The 18,929-nt window shown below is 48.3% G+C and overlaps 3 non-coding genes across 3 annotated transcripts; all 3 read left to right on the forward strand.

Annotated features, from left to right (window-relative positions):
* Nucleotides 1-1,971: 1,971 nt before the first annotated feature.
* On the forward strand, nucleotides 1,972-2,042 carry TRNAG-GCC (transfer RNA glycine (anticodon GCC)). Its single transcript has one exon. It is a non-coding gene; the product is annotated as a tRNA-Gly (tRNA).
* An 11,667-nt stretch (nucleotides 2,043-13,709) lies between these two features.
* On the forward strand, nucleotides 13,710-13,780 carry TRNAG-GCC (transfer RNA glycine (anticodon GCC)). The gene has a single exon. It is a non-coding gene; the product is annotated as a tRNA-Gly (tRNA).
* A 3,055-nt stretch (nucleotides 13,781-16,835) lies between these two features.
* On the forward strand, nucleotides 16,836-16,906 carry TRNAG-GCC (transfer RNA glycine (anticodon GCC)). The gene has a single exon. It is a non-coding gene; the product is annotated as a tRNA-Gly (tRNA).
* The last annotated feature ends 2,023 nt before the right edge of the window (nucleotides 16,907-18,929 follow it).

The following is an 18,929-nucleotide window of genomic DNA, read 5'->3' on the forward strand; positions in this document are numbered from 1 at the left end:
CCCCCGGCGACGGTGGTCTGAAGAGGGAACGAGCGGCTCAACGATATAAGTCACCAGAGAAGTTTGGTGGACAACCCGGTAAGGTCCGTGAAAGCGAGACAGTAGTTTCGTGGCGAGGCCGGGAGTGGAGGAAGGCACCCAGAGCCAAACGAGGGCGCCAGATGGGTATGACGCTGGAGGGTCTGGGGAATCCCGACGGTGCTTCTGATCCCATTGTTGCTGTGTGGTGAAAGAGCGGGCAAGTTGCCGGCATTCTTCGGCGTACAGGTGAGCTTCGGAGTGTAAGGTGGTCTCGGAAGGGTCAGGGTGATAAGGAAGGATGGTGTCCATGGTGGATGTAGGCTCCCGGCCATATAAGAGAAAGAAAGGAGAAAACCCCGTTGTTGTCTGAGTAGCTGTGTTATACGCGTACGTGACGAACGGGAGCACTTGATCCCAGTTGGAGTGGGCGGTGTCAACGTACATGGCGAGCATGTCACTCATAGTGCGGTTGAACCGCTCAGTCATGCCGTTGGTCTGGGGGTGATAGGCGCTGGTGTAGCGATGAACGATTTGGCATTGTTTGAGCAGGGCCTCGACGGCGTCCGAGAGAAAAACACGGCCGCGGTCACTTAGAAGTTCTTTCGGGGCGCCGTGACGAAGAACAAGACTGTGTAGAATGAAGTGAGCGACATCGTTTGCGGTAGCAGATTTGAGAGCCGACGTTTCGACGTAACGGGTGAGATGGTCAACGGCAACGATGATCCACCGATTATTAGCCGAAGTAGTTGGAAGCGGGCCATAAACATCAATGCCGACGCGGTCAAAGGGACGGCCAGGGCAAGGTAACGGCTGCAAAGGAGCGGCGGCGGAGTGGGGAGGTTTCTTGCGACGTTGGCAGGCGGTGCATGACCGAATGTTCTGACGTATGTAGCGGTACATACCTCGCCAGTAGAATCGCTGACGAAGGCGAGCATATGTTTTCAGTACACCGGCGTGGCCGCATTGTGGAGCGGCGTGAAAAGAGGCACAGATTGTAGCACGGAGGTGTCGAGGGATGACCAACAGCCACTTCCGGCCGTCGGGGAGGTAATTACGGCGGTATAAGAGGCCATCACGAACGGCGAAGTGGTGTGCTTGGCGGCGAAGGGTCCGGGTCGAATGATGCGGCGAGGGAGTGTTCAGGAAGTTTAGCAGCGAGGTGATCCAAGGATCCTTCAGTTGTTCGGAGAGCATATCAGGGATGTTGAACGAAGAGAATTCGTAGGCACAGACGTGGGCAGAGGTTGACTCGCATGGGAGTGGTGAAAGAGAAAGGGCGTCGGCGTCCGAGAGCTTGCTGCCGAAGCGATAAATGACGTGTATATCAAACTCCTGAAGGTGAATTTACGCTTGAGTTGATGCACAAGGTAGGAGCAATACAAGTTCTCTTAAAGTGCTCTGGAATTAAACGCCAATGTTTAGCGAAAAATGTGTACTCTGCAGCGGCGGTGAACGCAGATATACGCCTGTACCAGTCACAATGGAGCCATTGCTTTGTGGCCGTTGAGACTTCCAAAAAAACATCCGCGTTGCCCCGTTTACATAGCCCAAAATATTCCTTGGGGGCACTTACATATTTCTCAAGTGCGGGAAGGCGAATGCTGTTTGCGACTATTTGCACCGATTTTAATTTGCTGCGCTTTCAATTCATTTCACGACAGAGAAGAGCAGCTGGCGCGAGCGGGGCAGAGAGATCACGTGACCTAAAATATAACGGACGGACGCGAGCATGAGACATTGAAAGCTATCGCCGTAATACTCTGTGGCTTACGTAGCAAGCTATGTTACAGTAGCGAGTTTGCGAGAGGGTCCGCTTTTTACAACAGTTGCCCCCTCGACAAAGAGACGTGCCTCCGCTGAAGGCGCTCGAAGATTGCGTGATCTAGATACTAAGGGTATTGCGTAAATGCACTCGCCACTTGTAGAATTCGCCTGGTGACTGCAGCTTCGGCGTCGGTGGTTCAGTGGTAGAATACTCGCCTGCCACGCGGGTGGCCCGGGTTCGATTCCCGGCCGACGCAGTGTATTTTTCGCGTGCAGTTCAACGGAGCTCTTAAGCTAGAACACCAGGCGTGCCTTCAACTTCCGTGTGGCGTTTCACAGTAGTGGTATTGTGTCTGTTTCAATGGCCTACGCACTGGGAGATCGGTGCATCCATTCGCTGTTGCTTTAGAAATAGTTTCTGGTGTTTAACGTCTTAAAGCGATACGTGGACTTTTACGACGGCGGAGGAGTCCACATGAACTTATATCTCCTGGGATTCTTTAACGTCAAGGCAACACCAAAACGTTAAAACAAGGTTGTTTTTCTTTGTTTTCTTTAAACACGTTTTCTCCGTTAAGAGGATCATTTTTTCTAATGTCTCAGCAGCATTATTATTTACCGTTCAAATTAGCTTTCCGTATGCGTATTCCAACATTTAAACTCCATAAATGCAGCATTCTCTAAAATAATGAACTTAGCATGCAAGAGCGTGGAAGCCTGCTGATTGTGAAATTGCAGAGCTTATCAGTTGTCTTTCAAGGCCCTACATGGAAGGCAACGCCGGAGCTCTACAATACACCACCACCAATACAAGCAAGTGGAGGAGGAGGTGGAACGACAGGAAAATACAAGTAAGTCGCTTTCTAAAAATATGATGGAGCATAGCTAGATTATATAGCAATAATAGAGGGTGCCATAAGCGATAGAGGTGAGTAGGCTGTAAGCAAACTTTTGTAACAAAATAACAGGGTTCTGCATGCAATCTAAGGCAGGCATTATCTTATTGATTTAATTGCAAAGTGGAACTAGTTGAGGAACAGTATTACTGTAAAAGCCATGGGAAAAGTTTTTCGGACACAATTCCTGAAATATATTTGTAACTTGTTTTATAATTTTGACTCAAAGATTATAACAACACTACAATAGTGTAGAGTTTGTAAGGTGAAATTTTATTTATAATTAAAAAAATTATTTTTAATATTCAACATTAAATAGCATTTGCAAAGAATGGTTAGTAAAATGTTTACTTCAAACGTTAAAATAACGTTTGCTATAGAAGATTAGGCGGACGTTTGAAAATGATTTTAAGAGAACGATAGTTTCCTTTTTTTGTCGACGGATATTGCAATCGGCGAAAGATTTAGTGACTTTTTCCGGGGATTTAATCGCGCAATCTTGTGCGGCCAAAAGTCACTCAGAGTCTATCTTGTGTTTTTGTCTATTTGTTTTACAGTTTTCAAAGTGCGAATAAGAATACTTGGAGCAGAGTTTGTGGAAGAAATTGTTATCGTTAGTAAGAAAGTATGGCGAATTAAATGAGGCACCCTGCAGACAAAAACTCCAGAAGTTTACGTCCAGGAACTCGGCTGTCATGTTATCGTTGGGTTGTCGCGGTGGATTAAGCGAGATGATGTTGGAACACATGGCCTGCGTGTTGGTGGCAGCGATGAAAAAGGCGCTTAGTCGTCGCGGTATGAAATTTGAAATTGGTTTTGGAGGATAGAACATGGCGCAATATCTGCCTCACACATCGGCGGACACCTGAACCACGCAGTAAGGGAAGAGATAAAGGAGGGAGTGAAATAAAAAAGGCAGAAATAGGTGCAGCAGCGGAGGGCTGCGGAACAATTTCGGCCACCTGGGGATCTTTAACGTGCACTAATATCGCACAGCACGCGGCCGCTTTTTTTGTTTCGCTTCCATCGAAACGCGGCCGCCGCGGTCGGGTTCGAACCGGGGTACTATGCATGGTTTTAAGTCACTGTCCTGCATGTGACTGATAAGACTACTTAACCAACTAACTCCTCTTAGCGGGTCGTGGTTGTGAACAGATGATTTTGTCAAGGCGTTTATTTGAAGCACAGGTCGGTTGGTCTTGGTTGACCGGCGACACGACGGGCACACTCACAGGCGTCGTTCGAAAAACCCAGCTGCACTTCGTCTGCTTCTTCGTTGTCCCGCTTGAACTCGTCTGCTTCTTCGCTGCGCTGCGCCTGTCGGTCCCATTACAATTACTCTCCCTCCGAAAAAAGGAGCCATCCTGGCGACTTACGGAGAGGATAGGATGGGCGGGTCATAGTAAGGCTTGAGGCGCTCAACGTGCACAGTTTCGCGCCCCCGGCGACGGTGGTCTGAAGAGGGAACGAGCGGCTCAACGATATAAATAACCAGAGAAGTTTGGTGGACAACCCGGTAAGGTCCGTGAAAGCGAGACAGTAGTTTCGTGGCGAGGCCGGGAGTGGAGGAAGGCACCCAGAGCCAAACGAGGGCGCCAGATGGGTATGACGCTGGAGGGTCTGGGGAATCCCGACGGTGCTTCTGATCCCATTGTTGCTGTGTGGTGAAAGAGCGGGCAAGTTGCCGGCATTCTTCGGCGTACAGGTGAGCTTCGGAGTGTAAGGTGGTCTCGGAAGGGTCAGGGTGATAAGGAAGGATGGTGTCCATGGTGGATGTAGGCTCCCGGCCATATAAGAGAAAGAAAGGAGAAAACCCCGTTGTTGTCTGAGTAGCTGTGTTATACGCGTACGTGACGAACGGGAGCACTTGATCCCAGTTGGAGTGGGCGGTGTCAACGTACATGGCGAGCATGTCACTCATAGTGCGGTTGAACCGCTCAGTCATGCCGTTGGTCTGGGGGTGATAGGCGCTGGTGTAGCGATGATCGATTTGGCATTGTTTGAGCAGGGCCTCGACGGCGTCCGAGAGAAAAACACGGCCCCGGTCACTTAGAAGTTCTTTCGGGGCGCCGTGACGAAGAACAAGACTGTGTAGAATGAAGTGAGCGACATCGTTTGCGGTAGCAGATTTGAGAGCCGACGTTTCGACGTAACGGGTGAGATGGTCAACGGCAACGATGATCCACCGATTATTAGCCGAAGTAGTTGGAAGCGGGCCATAAACATCAATGCCGACGAAGTCAAAGGGACGGCCAGGGCAAGGTAACGGCTGCAAAGGAGCGGCGGCGGAGTGGGGAGGTTTCTTGCGACGTTGGCAGGCGGTGCATGACCGAATGTTCTGACGTATGTAGCGGTACATACCTCGCCAGTAGAATCGCTGACGAAGGCGAGCATATGTTTTCAGTACACCGGCGTGGCCGCATTGTGGAGCGGCGTGAAAAGAGGCACAGATTGTAGCACGGAGGTGTCGAGGGATGACCAACAGCCACTTCCGGCCGTCGGGGAGGTAATTACGGCGGTATAAGAGGCCATCACGAACGGCGAAGTGGTGGGCTTGGCGGCGAAGGGTCCGGGTCGAATGATGCGGCGAGGGAGTGTTCAGGAAGTTTAGCAGCGAGGTGATCCAAGGATCCTTCAGTTGTTCGGAGAGCATATCAGGGATGTTGAACGAAGAGAATTCGTAGGCACAGACGTGGGCAGAGGTTGACTCGCATGGGAGTGGTGAAAGAGAAAGGGCGTCGGCGTCCGAGTGCTTGCGGCCGGAGCGATAAATGACGTGTATATCAAACTCCTGAAGACGTAAAGCCCAGCGGGCGAGTCGGCCCGAAGGATCTTTGAGGGAGGATAGCCAGCATAGGGCGTTTGTGGTCTGTGACGACATAGAAGGGCCGGCCGTAAATGTAAGGGCGGAACTTGGCAATTGCCCAAATGATGGCGAGACATTCTTTTTCTGTGACAGAATAGTTTGATTCCGCCTTGGTGAGGGCGCGGCTGGCGTAAGCGACGACGTATTCCGGATACCCAGGCTTTCGCTGGGCAAGAACTGCGCCCAAGCCCACACCGCTCGCGTCAGTGTGAACTTCTGTCGGACAGGCGGGATCAAAATGGCGAAGGATGGGGGGAGAGACCAGCAGGCGGCGTAAAGTGCTGAACGCGGTATCGCAGGCGGGGGACCAAGACGAAAGGTTCGGGCTGCCGGCAAGAAGCTGCGTTAAAGGGGCGATGATACTGGCGAAATTTCGGATGAAGCGGCGAAAATATTAGCATAAGCCTATAAAACTGCGAAGTTCTTTTAAGGTGGTTGGTTTGGGGAAGTCAGCGACGGCGCGAAGTTTGGCAGGGTCAGGAAGAACGCCGTCTTTGGAGATGACATGGCCTAATATTGTGAGCTGCGTTGCACTGAAGTAACATTTTTTCAAGTTTAGTTGGAGGCCGGCGTCAGTAAGGCTAGTGAGTACGCGCTGAAGGCGATGCAGATGGGAAGGAAAATCTTTGGAAAAAGCGACAATGTCATCTAGGTAACACAGACAAGTTTCCCATTTGAGGCCACTGAGAATAGTGTCCATCATCCTTTCGAATGTGGCTGGAGCATTGCAGAGGCCGATGGCATCACATTGAACTCATACAAGCCGTCTGGGGTGACGAAAGCGGTTTTCGGCCTGTCGTTCGCTGCCATCGGGACCTGCCAGTAGCCTGAGCGTAAGTCGAGGGATGAAAAATACTCCGCTCCGTGCAAGCAATCCAGTGCGTCGTCGATTCGGGGTAGAGGATAAACATCCTTGCGTGTGATCTTGTTGAGACGGCGGTAGTCCACACAGAACCTGATGGAGCCATCTTTTTTCGTCACCAAGACAACAGGAGAGGCCCAAGGGCTGTGAGAAGGCTGTATTATGCCGCGCCGAAGCATGTCGTCAACATTGTCACGGATGACGCGGCGCTCGCTCGGCGAGACTCGGTACGGTCGCTGACGCAAGGGAGCGTGGGTACCAGTGTCAATTGTGTGAGAGACGGCCAATGCGCGCCCCAAGGAGGGCTGGGAAAGGTCGAAAGAGTTGCGAAAGCGGCAGAGAACTTCCAAGATTTGGTCACGGTAAGCGGACGGAAGGTCGGGAGCGATGTTACGACGAAAGACGTCGATGGAAATCGGATCGGGCGCTGTTGCACAAAAGGCTAAGGCAGTAAGTGGGGAGCAGGCACGGGTATCGGAGAACTCGGAAGCAAGAGCAGGGTCCAGTTCTTCAATAGAGCCGAGGCATTCGCCGCGAAGAACAAACGACGGGCAAGAAAATGGGTTGGTGACATAGATGGCGCAGTGGCCATCGGAAATTGAGACAACGGCGAATGGAATGAGGAGGCGCTGATGGCGAGTGGCTGCTGCGGTAGGTGTGAAAAGAACAGGGCCGCTGAGGAAAGAGTCGGGGCGGAGCGGAACGAGGGCTGAAGAGGAGGGAGGTATGTCGGTGTCGGCAGCTACAAGAAGCTTAGCGGAGCGCACAGGTAGGCCACATAACGAAACATCACACAGGGGAGAAAGCTCAAGTTCCGCACGGGCACTATCAATCACTGCACGGTGGGTCGAGAGGAAATCGCAGCCGAGGATGACATCGTGAGAGCAGGCGGTCAGCACAACAAACTCGATGGTATAGGCGACATCGTTGATAGAAACGCGGACCGTGCAGGCTGCGATGGGGTGGATGCGCTGAGAGGTGACCGTACGTAGTGAAAAGTCAGACAGCGGCGTTGTCACCTTACGAAGTTTGCGGCGAAGAGCATCACTAATTACTGACCCTGCAGCACTCGTGTCGACGAGCGCGAGAACGGGGACGCCTTCAACTGACGCCTCAATCACGTTAGCAGGAGAACACGGAGGACTTAAAAAGTTGGCAAAACACGCAGTTCTTGCCTCCTGAACTGCGGCAGTCAGTTTTCCTCTGGGAGAGGGTCCGGGCGGCGGAGCATCGGAGAAATGGAACGGCGACGAGGGGAAGGCGAGCGGCGAGTAGGGTACTGGGAGCGATGTGTAGAGGAGGCAGAAGAGTCATTAGGCAAGGGCGGCCCGGAATCGTAGCGGAAATTTATTTCATTTCATTTATTTCATTTCATTTATTGATCCCTTAAAGGCCCGAAGGCATTACATAAGGGGGGGCATATTGGTTTCCAACGGCGATGATGGGAACATGCATAACAATAAAAAGAACAAACATACAAACAAACATAAAAAGGGTTGTAGTCATATCAGGGTTTTCCAGCAAGTGATACATCATTTAACAAAGATATGTCAAGCAATACTCGCTACAAAAGAGCGCAGAAGTGATCAAGATTTATGTGAGGTGAATTTTTATTTTCTCGCGGAATGTTTTGTGATCAGTGCATGCAGCGATGTCGTTAGGCAGTGAATTCCATAGTGCTATTGCGTTGGGGAAAAATGAGTTGTTGTAAGCTGACGTGTGGCCACTGATGCGTGCTATCGGGTTACCGTGACTAAGCCGGGAGGACGTTCGTAGTGGGGCGGTTAATAGAGCGTGCCGTGATCTTGTGTTATGATAAAATGTATGAAGTAAGCATAGGCGGGAAACGACGCGGCGTGATTCCAGTGTTGAGAGACGGAGGGACTGCTTGAGGGCGGTGACACTGGCTTCTCTTGAGTAACATGAAGTGATGAACCGAGCTGCACGATTTTGAATTGATTCCAATTCGATGGTGGGATACGATTGCCATGGGTGCCAGATGGATGATGCATACTGTAATTTTGGCCGCACAAATCGCCAGAACGAGGAGATCGCTGACGGCAAAAGCGTGCGACATGGCCCGGAAGACCGCAGGAATAGCATATCGGTCGATTGTCCTCGGTACGCCAGGGGTTCGGAGGGTTTCGGCGGGGTCGACGAACCGGGACCTGCGGCGGGGGTATAGACGGCGGTGGAGCATAAAAGGCCGGGCTGCTTGGGTAGGCGGCAGAGGTGGGCGAGCGCCGTGTACCGGTGACTGCTTCAGCATAGGTGAGCGGCGCTGCCACAGGAGGAGGTGGGGGACTGGATGGCAGAACTGCAGCGACCTGCTCCTGAATAGCACGACGGATAGTGGGCGTGAGAGATGGCGCCAGGTCGTGCGGAGGGCAGACGGGGTCGGGAATGTGATGCAGCAGAGAAAGCTGGCGAGCGATCTCTTCGCGGATGAAGTCTTTAACCTGCTGCATGAACAGGGACTGCTCAGCAGACGAGCCACCAAGGGCCAAGCCAGCAAGACCCCCCGCAGGCACGCCGGACTGCCGCGTAGATGCGCGTTGCTTGCGGAGTTCGTCGAAGCTTTGGCACAGCTGGATGACGGTAGCGACGGAAGTGGGGTTCTTCGCCAGCAGCATCTGGAAAGCGTCATCGGCTATGCCTTTAAGTATGTGGTTGACTTTATCCCCTTCGGACATGGAGGGGTTGACACGCTTGCACAGGTCAACGATGTCCTCGATGTAGCTTGTGAACGTCTCGGAAGGGAGCTGAGATCGAGCACGAAGACGTTGCTCGGCGCGAAGCTTCCGGACGGCGGGGCGGCCGAAAACGTCGGCGAAGCTCGTTTTAAAGGACGACCAGGTGGGAAGATCGGCCTCATGGTTGCGAAACCATAGGTTGGCAACGTCCGTTAGAAGAGGACGTTGCTAAGTTTCACGGAATCGTCCCACCGATTGTAAGTGCTGATGCGCTCATAGGAGGCCAGCCAATCGTCGACGTTTTGGTCATCGGTGCCACTAAATGGAGAAGGGTCACGCTGGCGCTGCACCCCGTGACAGAGTACGGTGGCAGGGATGGGCTGCGATGGTTCACTCGGACCTTCCGGCATGGTGGCGGAGACGAGGAGCGTTCCACTTCGAAGTTCCAGGATGAGGGCCGGGACGGGAACCGAGGCACCTCCACCAAGTGTCAAGGCGTTTATTTGAAGCACAGGTCGGTTGGTCTTGGTTGACCGGCGACACGACGGGCACACTCACAGGCGTCGTTCGAAAAACCCAGCTGCACTTTGTCGGCTTCTTTGTTGTCCCGCTTGAAATCGTCCGCTTCTTCGCTGCGCTGCACCTGTCGGTCCCATTACAATTTTAATATATATAGCAGGTAGACAATAGGTGGGTATTCCCGGTCTACAGATGCGTGGAAGCTAGAAGAGCAATCCCTCAAAGCGCGAAACTCATTCCCAAATTTGACGGTGTGTATCAGTTACTTAAGAGCAAGCTAGCTATGCCTTGCATGCGAAGAATTCTGACAATTTTCGGTTGAATCGTAATTTCGGAAACCGAATTCGGCGTACTTTCATCGCTTTTTTTTCAGCTTTAATCGAGAAGTTCAATCCGTATATATAACCTTATTTTCGATGATTAATCTTAAAGTATCATCACAAATTAACATGTAAGTTTACTGGCGCTCATATGAGAGTTTTAAAGTATTATTCAAATGGTCGGTAATATCTGGAGTGTGGTGACGTGGTATAGCACAAGGGCGTTATTCCAGTTCACCTACGTTTTAAGGCCGGGGATCGTTTCTGTGGCCCTGTGACCAGCAGAACAAAATATGCGAAATGTGAACATTTCGCATAAGTGCTCACATTTCTTTCTTCTTTTGTTCTTTAGTGAAGACCTTCCTTCCTGTGGCTATATAGTCCATGAACTGCCAGCATACATGCTTAGTTCCGTTTTTATTCTTGGGGAGTGGGAAGGGAAAGGATTCTTTTCTCAAGTTTTTATTTTATTAAACAACATATCTTGCGTCTTGAAGAACGAGGCGATTTGATGGGGCATATGAGCTCTCTATGTAATGCGTGAATTAATGAATATGCGCTTGAGGTGAGAGACAAGGAAGCAACAATATAAGTTGCCTTAAACAGTGTGTTATGCAGGCATTGCGGACACTGGGTCCAGAAGAGTATTCTGTAAAATTAATGGAAGATATTTATAGCGTGCGCACAACTACCACAGTCCTCCATTAGGTGAGTAATAGAACTCCGATAAGAATGTGTACCAGAGAGGGAGACGTTATCTCACCAATGATATTCACCGCCTGTTTACAGGAGGTACTCCGAGGTCTGGACTGGGAACAGTTCGGGTTAAGAATTTATGGAGAATGGCATAGTAATCTGCGATTCGCTGATGACATTCTCTTGTTAAGTCACTCAGGAGGCGAATTGCAACGCGTGATGAACGAGTTACACAGACAGAGCAGAACGGTGTGCTTAAAAATTAAAATTAAGAGAACCAAAGCACTGTTCAACAGTCTAGCAAGAGAACCGCAGTTCACAATTGGCAGCGAGGTGCTGGAAGTGGTAAAAGAATACGTCTATTTAGGGCAGGTATTGACCAGAGATCCGAATCACGAAAGCGAAATGCTTGAAAAGTAAAAATCGGTGGAGCGCATTTGGCAGGTTCTCTCAGATCATGAATGCCAGTTTATCGATATCCCTCAAGAGAAAAATATATAACAGCTCTATCTCACCAGTACTCACCCCATTTTACGAGGAGTGGGAGGAGAGGGAGAGATACTCTCAAACATGTGCTCTGCGCGACACTTCACTGTAGTTATCGTCCCCTGGACTGATAATCCGGCGTGCGGAGCAACGTTCGGCTGGTTATCCACCGGTCAAGCTCGTGTTTGCGTCTATGCAACAAAAGCTGCAATATTGTACGGAAACCCAACGTCATCTAGACATCAATGTTTTATTTCCGGTTGCGGCAATAGCCGACGGAAGAAAAAAAAAGCCGCAAGTATGTACGCGCACCATGTTATGGGAATGTCTCAGCGTGTTTGCGGTACCTGTTTCTTCACCGCTTTCCCTTCGGCCCTGAGTTGAATTGGTAGTGGACGTAGTTGGCGAACAGAAAACACTAGCGCCAACAAGAAGCTTACGCATCAGCGCATTTTGTGAATGAAATGCAGACAGAAGCAAACAAATTGCCCATGCTTAATATCGGGCGCGGAACGAAGCACAGCGCCTGGTTTGCCAAACTATACCCTGTACATAATTTTTAGAGATGAAGCTTTTGGATGGTCTTGGCAAAGCTGTTTTAGTTCAGCAGTACACGACGTAAGGACTTCGCAAATGTGACCACAACTTCGTTCCACCACCCCAGATGTTCACGAATATCAAGAGCATGTGGGCATCGCCACCTGAAAATAAAAAAAAACACGCTGTTAGTACAAAAAAGACTAACTTCATTTGCACAATGGCATGAATGATAGCGGCGACACGAACTTTTACCCAACTGCAAAGTGAGCATTCAAAAATGCATCCACGGCAACGTAAGAAGAAAGAACATTTGACATGCGCGGGTAATCACTTCGAATGCACTGTAAGAAAATCCACTATGCATGACCGTGACAGAGATAAGACAAACGCAACGACTTGAGTAGTGCCACTACCCACTGAGACTGGAATTCTCAACACAGATGCGGCTATTCGGCCTGTCAATAAGCGGCAATAGCATTTAATTAGCGTACCAACCTTTCAGTCCGTGTAATTACATATTTTATGGTATTTGTGGGCCATTGAGTACTGGCGGAAGCAGAGCAGACAAGAATGCTTGTTGCTTTCATTGAACTGGCTTGTAACACTCGTAGTATGAACAACCCTTCGCGAGCGGCAGGAGGGAGCGATAAAATTTCAATTTTATCGCACGCGTCGCCGCAAAAAAACACTGCAGTGATCAGACCTGGATTCGTTTCGGTCACAGAGCTCGCTGTTGTCTCCCGAATGTTCAGTTCGGGAGCACAGTGCTCTGTTGTAAGCTCTGCGTCTAAATTGTCACACTCGCCATGTCCAAGCAGGTAGCGCAAGCGTTAATTAGAAACTGTGCTCCACGAAAAACAAGATAATCGATTGATCTATGCGATCTTGAGTTTTAGCACATTTCTCTTTCGTTTTTCCAACATGCAACACTGTGCAACGTTTGCCGCACAGCCAACTGGCGACAAAAACTACACGCGTGAACTGCGAGCATGGCACACACCGATGCTGATCGTTCGCTCCGTCGAAGCATGATCGCTTGCTCCCGCTGGTTGTTGCAGGTGCTAATGGCACAGCACACACAAGGATTTACACGAAGTGAACCCCACGCACCATATCTCGGCTTGGCAGGAGTAAAACGGGCGGATGACACTGCTAGAAACCACACGCTGTTTCGTCTGCAGCCCACGGGCTTCAGATTATCAGCCCATGATAGCGTCGGCGGTAGGCGGCGCTCGAGTAAAACAAACATGGCGGCGCCCAGGTATCGAAACTAAAACCGTGTATAGGGCAAAACGCGGAGGATAACGAAAAAGATTCAACTTAAGTGGCGGACAGCGCAGCGAGCTAGGGAGATAAAAATGATAGGTGTAACGTTAAGAGACAGGATAAGAGCAGAGTGGGTGAGGGATCAAACAGGCGTTCATGACATCCTAGTCGAAATAAAAAAAACAACGAAATGGGCTTGGGCATGTCATGTAGTGCTAAGGCAAGATAACCGATGGTCCTTAAGAGTAACGGACTGGATTCCAAGCGAATGCAAGCGTAGCAGGGGGCGCTAGAAATTTAGGTAGGCGCATGAGATCAAGAAGTTCGCGGGGATAGGGTGGCCATCACAGATGGCACAGAAAAGGGTTAATTGGAGAGGTAAAGAAGAACTCATGCTGATGATGAAGCTGTGCAACAATGAATCGCCGACGTTTAGCGAAAAACATATACCCAGCAGGTGCGGCGATCGAACATCGGCTCATATATGGGCGTGTATCAGTCCAACGGTACTATTGTTGTGTGACCGCTGAGAATTCCAACAAAACTTTCGCGCTTGGCCCATTAAACGCACTGCATAGCACAATAATCTGCAATATAGCTATATAGCAAGCTACGCTAGTGGCGCATTGGCCGGAAGGTCCGCGTTGCTACGACAGTTGCCCCTCGACGAAGAGACGCGTCTCTGCTGAAGGCGTTCGTCGCCCGCGTTACCCAGATTGGGACGGCATTGCGCAAATGCACTCGCCACGTGCAGAATCGGCCTTGAGGACGGCAGCGTCTGCGTCGGTGGTTCAGTGGTAGAATACTCGCCTGCCACGCGGGTGGCCCGGGTTCGATTCCCGACCGACGCACTCTTTATTGTTTTCTAAAACGGCAAGCGCAGCTTTCAACAACACGCTTACCAAGTACAACGCAACAGCCACGGCACGCAAGCCGTTTAATGTCCCAATGCGGCACGTGGGCTGTGAGGAAGGCGTGTTAGAGAACTGCCCATTTATTTCGATCACCTGGGGCTCCTTAACGTCCAGGTAACATCAGAACGTCACAGCAAGGTTGATTCTTTCATTTCGGCACATGTTATTATTTTGTTTGTAATTTCGTTTACTGCTAACGCTTGTGCAACATTATGTGTTAAAGTTAATATATTTTTATTTTTATTCATTCAAATACCTACATATCACCCTTTTACCTAAATAACGCTATTATTGAAGGATGTGCCATGAGCCGTATTGGTAAGTGGCCAATAATGAAAGCTATGTAACAAAAATAAAGCGGTGCATGCAAGCTATGGCAGGCATGATCTAACAGAACAATTGCGAAGGACTACCTGTTGAGGCAGAGCTTTACTGTAAGAATAATGGGGAAAGTTCGCGAACACAGTTCTCGAAATATGTTTGTAATGTTGATTTATAGTTATGCCTCAAAGATTGCAACGACATTTAAAACCCAGAATAAAAAATGCTAATTTCAGCTATGAAGTAATGCTTATAATAAACAGGGAACATATTTGTTCATAATTAGAATTAATTAATATTTGTAAACCAAGGTTAGCAATACGTTTACTTTAAATTTTATATAGTATTTCCGATAGAACATACAGCTACTAGTAGGGCTTTTTGGTTTCTTTTGTTTGAAAATTGTGCGGAACTTTTTTAGGTGCTTTTATAGGAAAGAAAGTATATATTTTTTTATTGTCCAATATTGCCGTTGGCGAAAGCTGTGCTGACTTTTTCGGTGATTTAATAGGATAATCATGCGAGCTAAAAAGTCAGAATCTATTTAAATACCTTTATCAATTTGTTTAGCAGTAATGAACTTGCAAATATGAAGACTTGGAGCTGAGCTTGTACAACAGCTTGCTATCGTTATTAAAACAGTAAGACAAAAAATGCAACAGGCGGCAGACAAAAACGCAAGCGGAAGTTTACGTCCAAGAACTAGGTTGACATGTTGGGTTGTGGCGCTGGGTTGTGCGAAAAGGCCTTGCAGCACATGGTCTGCGTGTTGATGGCGGCGACGAATCGGCAGCTCAGTTGTCGCCTGAACATGATACTTTCTGTGGCCTATGCACGGCTTCGATCCAATGTGCTACGTGCATTTGATGAACCTACTTAACCGAGTAACTCCTCTAGGTCGGCCACGTTAGCTAACAAACCATGATTTAGCAGGCAGTAAAGAAATGGTTGTTTTAGGTCTGCAGATGCGTGGAAGCTAACGGAACAACATCTCACATCGCACAAATGCGCTGCTTATCCAACAATACCACTGATGCATGACACCAATGGCTTACTGACTTCGTTTATTCCCAATTTCGACTGAGCTAACCCTTACTAAACGGTGAGCTACCTAAGCCTCGCATGCCAAGAATGCTGAAATTTCGGTTAAAACCGAATTTTAAGAACTGAATACGGCGCTGTTTCATTGTCTTTTTCTCCGGCTGAAATCGAGTCAAACGTCCGATAATATCTGCAGTGCGGCGACTTTGTATAGCAGACGAGCGTTTCTCCCCTTCACCTACTTCGAAAGGGGGCCGCGACGGCCGGGACTTGTTTCCCTGGCCTTGGGATCAGCTGTGCAAAATGTGGGAAATGTTGTTCTTTTATTGCTGTGACTAACGTGAAAACTACCACATTTTATCCTTACAACAGCCTGATTGAAGCTGTCGTTGCTGTTGGTGTTGTACTCAACGAGTTAATGGCGGATACCCACTGCGGGGGAGTGGCCATGACACGGGTGGCGAATGACAGGCGCTCTAAATGGTTTTCAAACTCGGAAAAATATTAATAACAAAGAATAAGGACAATAAATAAAACAGAGAACAAATTGGAAGCTGTGAGACTAGTGGCTGAAAATGGTAATGGGGCGATACGTGCAGTGTTTCTGACCACAGACGAGTTTTGAACATGAGTAGCGACAGGATGGAAATCAGAACGGTTTCAGGACGGCAGCCATTTCGTGTCTAAAAGAAAACTTAGAATGGCGGGGAGCACATTCCTACTGCTGTCGTAACGGGTGTTCTAACAGGCACTTCCGTAAAGAGGTGACGCGGTGGCAGAACCGCATTAAATGATCTATCGTTTCGAGTGCAGTGCTCATACTGCTTTATCCTTCCATTCTTTTGTGAAGACCTTCCTTCTTGTGGCTAACCCATGCGCTGCTAGGAAACATGCTTTTTCATGGTTTCCGAAGGATTTATTTTATTAAACAGCATTTCATGCATCCTGAAAAATGAGGAAGGCATTCGGCCTACTTAAGTCTTTGTGCATATCAGCTCGTTACGTAATTTGTGAACCGGTGAATTTACGCTTGAGTTGATGCACAAGGAAGGAGCAATACAAGTTCTCTTAAAGTGCGCTGTAATTGAACGCCAAAGTTTAGCGAAAAATTTGTACTCTGCAGCGGCGGTGAACGGAGATATACGCCTGTACCAGTCACAACGAAGCCATTGCTTTGTGGCCGTTGAGACATCCAAAAAAACATCCGCGTTGCCCCGTTTACACAGCACAAAAAATTCCTTGGAGGCACGTACATATTTCTCAAGTGCGGGAAGGCGAAAGCTGTTTGCGGCTCATTGCACCGATTTTAATTTGCTGCGCTTTCAATTCATTTCACGACAGAGAAGAGCAGCTGGCGCGAGCGGGGCAGAGAGATCACGTGACCTAAAATATAACGGACGGACGCGAGCATGAGACATTGAAAGCTATCGCCGTAATACTCTGTGGCTTACGTAGCAAGCTATGTTACAGTAGCGAGTTTGCGAGAGGGTCCGCTTTTTACAACAGTTGCCCCCTCGACAAAGAGACGTGCCTCCGCTGAAGGCGCTCGAAGATTGCGTGATCTAGATACTAAGGGTATTGCGTAAATGCACTCGCCACTTGTAGAATTCGCCTGGTGACGGCAGCGTCGGCGTCGGTGGTTCAGTGGTAGAATACTCGCCTGCCACGCGGGTGGCCCGGGTTCGATTCCCGGCCGACGCAGTCGCATTTTGTTTCTCATTCCGGCAGCGTCTCGCGTGCAGTCGTGCAGTTCGACGGAGCTCTTCAGCTAGGACGCTTCACAGTAGTGGTATTGTGTCTGTTTCAATGGCGTACGCACTGGGAAATGGGTATATCCATTCGCTGTTGTTTCTGAAATATATGGCGATATGGATATATGAAATATATGGATGTATGAAGTCTATCTCCTGGGATTCTTTAATGTCAAGGTAACACCAAAACGTTGCAACACCGTTACTTTTTTTCTGCATTCGTGAAACGTGGTTTGTTATTATCGTTCAAATTACCTTGCCGTATCCTTATTAAACATTTAAACCCCATAAATGCAACATTCTCTAAAATGATGAAATTCCCATTCAAGAGCGTGGAAGCCCGCTGATTGTGAAACTGCATAGCTTATCAGTACCTTTCGAAGCCCTACAAGGAAGTCGAGGCCAGAGCTCTACATTACAGCAACACCAATATAAGCAAGTCGCTTTCTAAGAGATGTGATAGAGCCTAGATTATATAGCATTAATCAAGCGTGTGCCATAAGCGATAGTGGTGAGTAGACTATAAGCAAACATTTGTAAGAAAATAACAGGGCTGTGTATGCACTTTCAGGCACGCATCATCTTACAGATTTAATTGTAAACTGTTACTAGTTGACGAACAGTATTACTGTAAGAACAATGGGAAACATTTTGGGACACAATTCTTTAAAATTATTTGTAACGTTGTCTTGTAATTTTGACTTAAAGAATATAACAACTCTGAACTAATGCTTATAATAAACACGAAATTATATTTCTTAATAGTTAACAATAAATAGTACTTGGAAAGTAAGGTTAGCAAAATGTTTACTTCTAGCGTTAAAATAACGTTTGTGATAAAAGATATCACACGGGTTGAATTTTTCAGATTTTTTTAAAAAATGAGCTGACTTCTTTAGATCTATATGTCAGAACAAAAGTTGGCTTTTTTTATCGGCGAATATGGCATTCGGCGAAAGATTTACTGACTTTTTAAGGGGGATCTAATGCCGCAATCTTGTGCGGCCAAAAGTTGCATAAAGTCTGTCTTGTGTTTTTGTCAATTTGTTTTGCAGTAATGAAAGTGCGATTGGGAATACTTGGAGCTGAGGTCGTACGAGTAATTGCTATCGTTAATAGGAAAGTTATGATGATCATCATCACCTTGACTACGCCCACCGTAGGGCGAATGCCTCTCTCATCTCTCTCCGAATAACCCTCTCATGTGCCAGCTGCTGCCACCCTATACCAGCAAACTTCGTAATCTCATCCACCTGCCTAACTTTTTGTCAACCCTGGTACACTTACCTTGTCTTGGTATTCATTCCGTCCTCTTAATGACCACCATCGGCTACCTTGCCTTCGCATCACATGCCCTGTCCAAGCCCATTTCTTCCTCTTGATTTCGACTAGGATGTCATTAACACGCGTTGGTTCTCTGACCCACTCTGCCCTCTTCCTGTCTCTTAAAAGTTGCAGCTATGATTGTCCTTTCCGTACCGCGCCGTGTCGTCTGTAACTTAAGCGGAAGCATTTCATTGTCTACGTTTCGGCTTTAACGATGAGCACGGGTAAGATATAGCTCTTTTATACTATTTTCTTCGGGGATATTGATATTGAGAAAAGTATATAATAGCTGTATCTTGCCAGTTCTCACCTATCATTCCATACAATACAGCATGCCATACCATTCCGAAGACGCCCGTTTCCGTCCGGATATTAGGAATGTAAGGCAAAGAAAATAAAACTGTCATACAAACACAGAATTTATTTATTATTTTTTTTATTTCCTCAGACACCGTGTATGGGGCATTACATAAGGGATGGGCCTGACAGACTACAACATAATGGCCTCTACCGTTTTCTTGAATTCAATGGGGTTGGTAAGATGTATGGCTTCTGGCCGCAGATCATTCCAGTAATCAGATGATTAGACCAAAAAAAAAAAGATAGGAAATGAGATGTAGTTCTTGCAAGGGGAGGGTACATGGTCT

The sequence above is a fragment of the Amblyomma americanum genome, chromosome 4 (genome assembly GCF_052857255.1).
Source record: "Amblyomma americanum isolate KBUSLIRL-KWMA chromosome 4, ASM5285725v1, whole genome shotgun sequence".
NCBI lineage: Eukaryota > Metazoa > Arthropoda > Arachnida > Ixodida > Ixodidae > Amblyomma > Amblyomma americanum.